Here is a 7,919-nt window from a genome sequence, read left to right on the forward strand (position 1 = left end):
ATGTTCATATGGCTTGCCACTTCCTCCCAAGTTGTTTTTGTCTGCATGATTAGTTTGATTTTATATGATTAGTCTGATGTTTTCATTATATTTTATCTCTTGATCAGTCCATGGGCCTTTTAATGACTTGGTCAAAAATCCACCAATTATTTTGGTTCATCCAAGTTTTATTTATTCTATTCAACTTTCGTTCCATACTAGAATGGGCCACTTGTAAGATTTCATGATCTTTTTGAGATACCCTGGTAGGTGAACTATAGCTACTTCTGCAATTCGACAAGTACCCATTTTATATAGAGGGATATCATATACGATTTTAATCTTTAATCTTGAATCTACTCATGGTAACTTGCTTTTGAGTTCTTTGGTCTGCCTACATTCGAGATTCAATTTGCCGCTTATCCAAACATCCCATCCATAAAGCTCCATTGACATGACAAGTAAGCCATGTTCTTGGATACCTGCATGTGTTTTGAAGAGTATATAGTGTTTTCCAACCTCCTTTATCTCTCTTCATCCTATACGATTCGTAACTAAGCTTTTATTATTTAAGATTAGTCCTATGCATAGGTATCCTTATTATGTCATGATCTCCGTGGAGCTCCACATAAGTGTGAAAGTTTGTACGTTACCACATTATGTTCCTTTTTAAGTGAAAAGACCAACATCTTGGTTTGTTGACGTTTAGTTACATCCATGTTTCTTTGGAAAATAGATGTGTTCCTTTCAAATCGTCGAGCTTAAACAACACACTAAGCTTTGACTGCTTAGGTGGTTGTCGGCTCGTTTCTTCCCCTTGCTTCATTTCAGTTTATAAAATAATTGTCATTAATGTTTGAGTTTGTACAATTTTTTGTTCCAACCTGTTCAATTGCATAGAAAAAAGTGAATGACAATATATTGTCATCTAACTTGCCACTGAGATATTTTCAAACATTTCCTACTTAATGCAACGAATAGAAGCCATGGGCATCCTAACAATTCAATCACATCAATAGTTTGGTTGGATGCCCCGTGGTCTCATGAAAGGGTGTAGTTACAGGTTGCAGGTCATGGATTTGGTCTTTTCATGGAGTAGCATCTATCACCTTTTTAAATATGCTTTATCATGTTTTATTCATATTTGACTAATCTAGAAATTTGTTTCTATTATAGGGTAAGTATTATATTATATTTTATTAGGAAAATGATCTAAGGTAAGGTAAGTGGAGAGATAGAGGGGTACTGAGAAATGTTTTTGGTAAGAGAGACAATATTAATTAATAACAATCAAACCAGAGTACTGATCCAAGTCATAATCTAAGATTGAGGATGAAAAAAATGTCAGTGTATGAGTTTTTATTCTTAGAAGAAGCAGAACCAAGGCTTTTATTCTCTAATCAGTTAGAGCCACCAAAATTTAGTAAGTGCTTGCAAAGTGTGACAATAGGAGGGAAACAATGCAAGAGAAAATGCACCCTCTAGTGGAAAATAACACTTGTGATTTCCTTTCAATTCTCCTAAAGCACTGAGCTTTTAAAAATCAATAGACATTTTGATTGACATAAGAGGACAGGTAAGAAAAGATACAAAACCAAATTGATTGCAGAATGCATTGATCAGTACAAGGAAATTGACCAGGGTTAATAATTTTAAAATTAAAAATTTTGATGTTGAAAGAAGATTTCTTTCAATTAAAAAGAGAGAGTTGCACGAGGAAGCAGACGTCGTACCATAAGATTTGCTAATTGGGCCTCATATTAGAAGAAAGGACTTCTCAATTTTTAATTTACAGTGGCCGGTTTTGGGTTGAGGCTAGAAAATCCCCTACCAATTTAAGTGTTGTTTGTAAAAATGATTTGATTTGAACACACCTAGTAGATTTTGGGTAAGATGTAAGTCCCTAGAATAAAATGATACAGAATATCTAGATTGATGGAGGCTTTTTAGTCCGAGAAAAAATACTTTTAGCCCCTAACAAAAATATAACAATCAATAAGAATGATGAAATTAGTAAACATAAATATATTTTAAAAATAAATCATTTTAAATTTTGGACTATTAAGATATTTCTTTTTTTTAAAATTAATTGTATGCTCGTACATTAATTTGCAAGGACTAATAACAATGTACAAAGCTTTCTAGAATAATAAAAAGATTAGCTCACCAACATTGAAATATATATATATATATATATATATATATATATTCCACTAATTGTCAAAATTATAGTATACTATAAAATTAAAAAGTCAAATGTATTATTTATTGAAATAAAATAATAGTATATTAATTGTAAATGAATATATATACAAGTCCCTTATTCAATTAAATTATCAAAAGTAAAAAAATATTATTAAATTTAGTTACATGATAATAAATTTAAAAACTATGTACCAATCAAAAAATTAAAAATTAAAAACTATCAAACATAAATATAGTCCAAATTGATTTTAATAATATGTTAAACTTTTTATAAAAGTGGTTCCTACTTTTAGAAGGATTTTGACTTCTGTAATACATAGAGTGCCACATCAGAATTTTTTTGGCAAAGGGCGTGATAGAAACTTTGCATGGAGTATTCATTTTTGTCCTCACTATGGATCTTCTTGTTCTCTTGTATCTTGATGATGGATCATGTAGTATGATCCAAAACATTGATGGTAAACAAACTCTACACAATCAAATCCAAAAATTACGTACTTATACTGATGAATCATGTACTATGATCCAAAACATTAATGATAAAAAAACTCTACACAATCAAATCCAGAAATTACATACTTATACTAATTCTGTTTGTTCTCCACCATCTCCCTAATTTGTTACTCTAGGAAAACACGTTAAAGCACGAGCGAAAGGATTTAATTGTTGCTCAGGCACAATTTACCATGAAAAGAACATTGCAATATGATCACTTGTGTGTCTGTTGTAGCTAGGGACTAAAACCCTTAATAATTTAAAAATTAAAACATATGACATAAATACAATATTGACGGTAGTGCTAAGCACTTTGTGATCTTGCCATAAGTTTAAAATGCATAGATAGAACTCCAACCCCAATGACACAAATGGTCTTAATTTCTAACTCCGCTTCTAAAACTAGAAAGAAAATTACTCAACCCATGGTCCACAGTCACTGTTCACAATATAAATGATTTTCGGAGCAAAGTTATGTGTCCAGAAATTCTAAACTAAATGTTGGTTCTGCAATTATCACATTAATCGACTCACGAAAATGAGACCACTCTTTTTTCCATTGCTCGTTGTAGATCACATTTGACAAAGACATAAGGCCATTAACCATTCTAGGAAGTTTCTTGATTTTTTTGCAGTCACCCATGTTGAGAATTTTGAGTCTCTCCAACTTATTGAAGTCACGTGGAAGAGCCTCCAAGCCTTGACAAGGAAATGTAAATTTCCAAGTTCATAAATTGAGGCTGGCAGTTCTTTGAGATTCAGACAAGCAACTAAGCTCAGCACTTGAAGAGATCCTGCAAGCTTCCCCAGATTCTCAGGAATCTTGCAAAGTTGGTGGCAATTTGTTATAGACAGTGTTTTCAGTGAAGTGAAATTGAAAATACCAACAGGAAATTCCTCAATATCCTCACAGCAGTCAATATTAATCTCTTCAAGTTTAAGCAGCTTTGAGCACACTTCAATGTCCAATCATCCCTTATCAGTGCTGCAGAGACTCAGTGAGAGCTTCCTGAGATTTCCTAAATATTGAAAATAATCTAGATCAGGGACAATCAATTTTTCAAGCCGAAGGCTCTTCAGTTGAACCAATGAACTAAAGGTTGACATGCCATCAATTTTAGCCTTACAGGATTTCTGGTTGATTATGATAAGAATTTTCAACCGAGACATTTCCTGCACAAATGGTGGAAGGAAATATTCATTTCCATCAAATATCAATACAAGAGCACGGGCCTCCAGAAACTCCAACTTAGGCCATTTATTCTCTTTCATTGGACCTGCAAAAGTATTCAAAACCTTTTAAAGAAGGAATATATATATTTTGATGGGCCTCACTCATTTGCTTGAAGCCTGATACTTGTGAATATCAATAAACCAATTTAAAGCAATCAACCTGTGCGAATGGCAATAATCTCAGCGGCTTTTATATCTCCATGTGAGGGACCTTCCCAGCAAGATAATGGAGATAATCTCAACCTTTTGCATATCTTGTCATTTTGGTTGTTGTCTGCAGATTCTGCACAATAAATAGCCAAACGCTGCAACATATTATGTTGAACTGAATATATCTCACAATTGCTGGGAAAGCAAGAGTTAAGATGCATTCAATCTTCAGTGAGACATCTTTTTCAAGTTCTCAAAATGAAGTAGCAACATCTCAATGATTACAAATTTTGAGTTGAAGTAAAACGATTACATGTCCAAACTCCATTTAGATCATGCTGGAAGAAATGGGAGATTTACTCATTCGGCTTGATGATCACTATCTATATATTTCTGCTACATATTTCAACGTAATTTCAACAAAAGAATCTAAAAGAAGACACTCACCTTGAATTATGAGTTAGTTGTACCGAACTCAAGAGCCCTCTTTTTTCGAGATCAACAAGAATCATCGACGCATGCTCTAGGCTTAAGTTGTGAACATGAATCCAAATATTAAACAAAGCATCAACAGGGATTTTTTTAACTTCAGGAAACAATATCAGGTCCAAAAAGCATTTTTTTGTATCATTGTCCAGATCTTCTATGCTCAGTGCTAGGCGCTTGAGAACATCCTCTTCATAAGATCTAATATTTATTCATCTTCCTTGTGAAAGCTGCCTTTTGGCATATTCCCAATATGCATTTTCACTGTATTTATGTAAATAACGTCCAATCACAGCCAATACAAGTGGTAATCCTAGACATTCTTTTGCTACCTATTAGTACAAACTAGTTAGCCGCAATATAATCTCAGAGAGTGGCTTTCAGATCTACACATATTGAACTAAGAAAACCATGCTTCTTAAATTGCAAACATGGAATGGATAGCAGATCTACACAATATCAGCTAGCAAAATATAATGTCGTATTATGGAAAATTTAGCAGACTTCAGGTTCACTAAAATCAACAAATGAGACATAGATAGACATAGGTATACCTCTTGGACTGGTTTCTTGTTGAACCATCCATCTGGAATGCTTTCTTGTCCAAAGGCCCAATAACAAAAGAGGGATAGAGCATCTTCCTATCCAAGCAAAGACATATAATGAGTGCTATCAAGGTGTATGGAATTGACACTGTCCCTGACTGTAACAACAATCTTGCATCCCTCTGCTTCAAACAACAATTCTTTGAGATTAACATTTGGCCCCACATCATCTAATATGACTAGTATATTTTCTCGCTTAAGCCTGAGTATTTCCTGAAGAGCCTCATGAATGCTCTCACTCTAAGAATCAGGCAACGGTTGATCCCCAGTAATCATTTTCCATATGCTCTCAAGAATCGTCTTGTTATCTGGTAGCTGTGAAACTGTTTGAAAAATTATCTTGTCTCCAAAACATTTTGAGAAGAAGAATGGAGAAAGTAAGGTCAGGGAAATCAGAAAAGAACGCAAGGGTCATTTCTAATAGATAGACAAGTATTAGTAAGGTCTCATTAGTAATTAATTAACAAACATAAATAAGTTTATTTGCTAAATTGATAATTCATTGAGTCTATATCGTATTTATGTTGTTTTTCTTCTCCTACTAAGGGCAGTTTTTTCTGTGATGTGGTGGAGAATAAATTGCAAGGGTTGAGCACATATGCAGATTCGTAATCACCGCAGCAATATATGTATTCTTTCAACTCTCCCATTACTGCTATCATTAGAATGCATTGGGAAGTAAGTTAGGATCAAGATATTGAAATTTGACTTCTTTATTGAGAGGTTGATGGGCAAGTCTAATCACGATTCGGTGATGTTACCAATATACACAAGTGTGAACACAAAGAGCATACTACAGTAGGTGAGATCAGGTCTTATGTTCTAGTCTCCCTAAAAGTTTAACGTAGGACTGTAGCCAGGCTAAAAATCCCCACGCAACTTTTCTTACCAGACTAGAAGCTCTAAACACACCACTTCCTCATTGGAAACATTTTCTAACTTGTCATTTTGATATCAGAGGACAAGCCCACTTCCTAGTGAAAATAAAAGCTATCCTAAGAATAAGTATTCTGCATATTGGCCACTTGACCTGATAGTAAGGTCTTGATAGATCAGGGGCTTGAATGGATGGATCAAAGATGAGAAGGGGAGGACAAATGTCTTCATAGGAGTGACCAAACAGGATAGCTTAAGAGGAAGAGGAGAGCAGAGCAGAAAAGAGTACAGATTAAGGGGAAGAAGAGAGGACTACACCAAGTAAAGCAAGATGATGAATAAATGATCTTCATACGCGTAAAAGAGGAGAAGAGGGGGTTATTGAAGGGAAGAGACGAGATATAAATGGCCGTTAAGCTCTTTAAGAAGAAGGAGAGGAAGAGGATATATTGAGAAGATGAGGGAGAAGATTGCATTAACATAAGCAAGTTGAGGATTCAATTGCCTTTAAGCACTTCAATGAAGATAGAAGAGAAAGAGGGGAAGGGGAGAGGATTTCACATCAAAGGTGGAGGCATGAATGGTGTTCAGAAACTTTGAGGAGGCAAAGACAGATCGAGGGAAAGGAGAAGAGAATCCAAAAACCACATTAAGGCATGAATCATTTTTAGGCACTGTGAGGAGGAGAGGGTGGAAGAGGACTATCTAGCCTTGTCAACGGGAGATGGTTCACACAATGAAGAGCTCATCAATAGTAGACGAGACACAGTTAACAAATACCAATGGAAAAGGATTCCCCTACTTGACTAACTGAGGAAGATTACCATGCTAGAGCAACTCCCTAACTTAAGCATGAGATTATATACTTAAAAAAGGAGGTCGAAACATAACCTATACATAGAGATCACCACAAACCAGAGGTAAATTATCTCGTCACACCACGGTTAAGGTTGTGGGTATGATTGATGTTTTGAATATAGGCTTATCTGAGTGCGATGGAACGCATACAGTTCCTGCATCCGATTGCTAAAGTGATGCACATTTTACCTAGCAGCGAAATAGGTTGCCCAACACTTGGGAAAATATAGGCCAACATTAAAATAGCCTCCTCTTCTCAGATCTAATTCCTATCAAAGCCCAAACAATACAAAAATAAGTATTTAACAAAATTCCTTGATTCAGCACGAATTTTTGTGTGGGTGTGTGTAAATGGTTAACTTATGGTTTCAGCATCCCTCCCTAGAGCAACTCCCAAAAAATGCATTTTACAAGATTACTTGATTCAAAGAGTAAATATATGGTCTACTTACGTTGGACATCAGAATCCCTACAGAGAGCAGCAACCAAGGTAATTTTGCCACTGCCCGCAATTCCCATCACTCCGATCTTATTGAAATTGTCTTCAAATAACCACCTTTTCAAATCCGCTACTTGATTCTCCAAACCCACGCTATGTTTGGGTAGTTTTGGAATGTATGACTCTGCAAATGAAGATGAAGGTTGCAAGCATAACAACCCCTCGCTCACCCATTGTCCCAATTTTTGACAGCTTGAGAGAAGGGTATCGCCACCCGCATCAACAGGCCTAGAGAGAAGCACTCTAACAACCTCTCCAGCAGCTCCTTGAACAAGCATGAGAACATAGGCGAAAACCATTTTGTTAGCGTATCGGGGGTGATTAGGGCAGCCACTTATTTATCAATGACTCCTAGAGTGAAGTGGAAATGGCAGGATATGAAAGCTGAGAGGAAACTTCTTGCAGTGTTGATTCCACGTTGAATTTTACTCATTTAGCGAGCAACCAAACAAATTTAACGCGGGATGTTGGAAGCAGAGTGGAAATTTCTCGCACATTTTTTCCACGATGAATTGTCTGCATTTAGGGAGCGA

General features: G+C 35.5%; 1 pseudogene; it reads right to left on the reverse strand.

Annotated features, from left to right (window-relative positions):
- Positions 1 to 3,151: 3,151 nt before the first annotated feature.
- Positions 3,152 to 7,685, reverse strand: LOC149555823 (putative disease resistance protein At5g47280; annotated as a pseudogene).
- Between the last annotated feature and the right edge of the window lie 234 nt (positions 7,686 to 7,919).

Source organism: Cupressus sempervirens, chromosome 5 (assembly GCF_028749045.1).
Source record: "Cupressus sempervirens isolate cs-2001-9-10 chromosome 5, ASM2874904v1, whole genome shotgun sequence".
Taxonomy (NCBI): domain Eukaryota; kingdom Viridiplantae; phylum Streptophyta; class Pinopsida; order Cupressales; family Cupressaceae; genus Cupressus; species Cupressus sempervirens.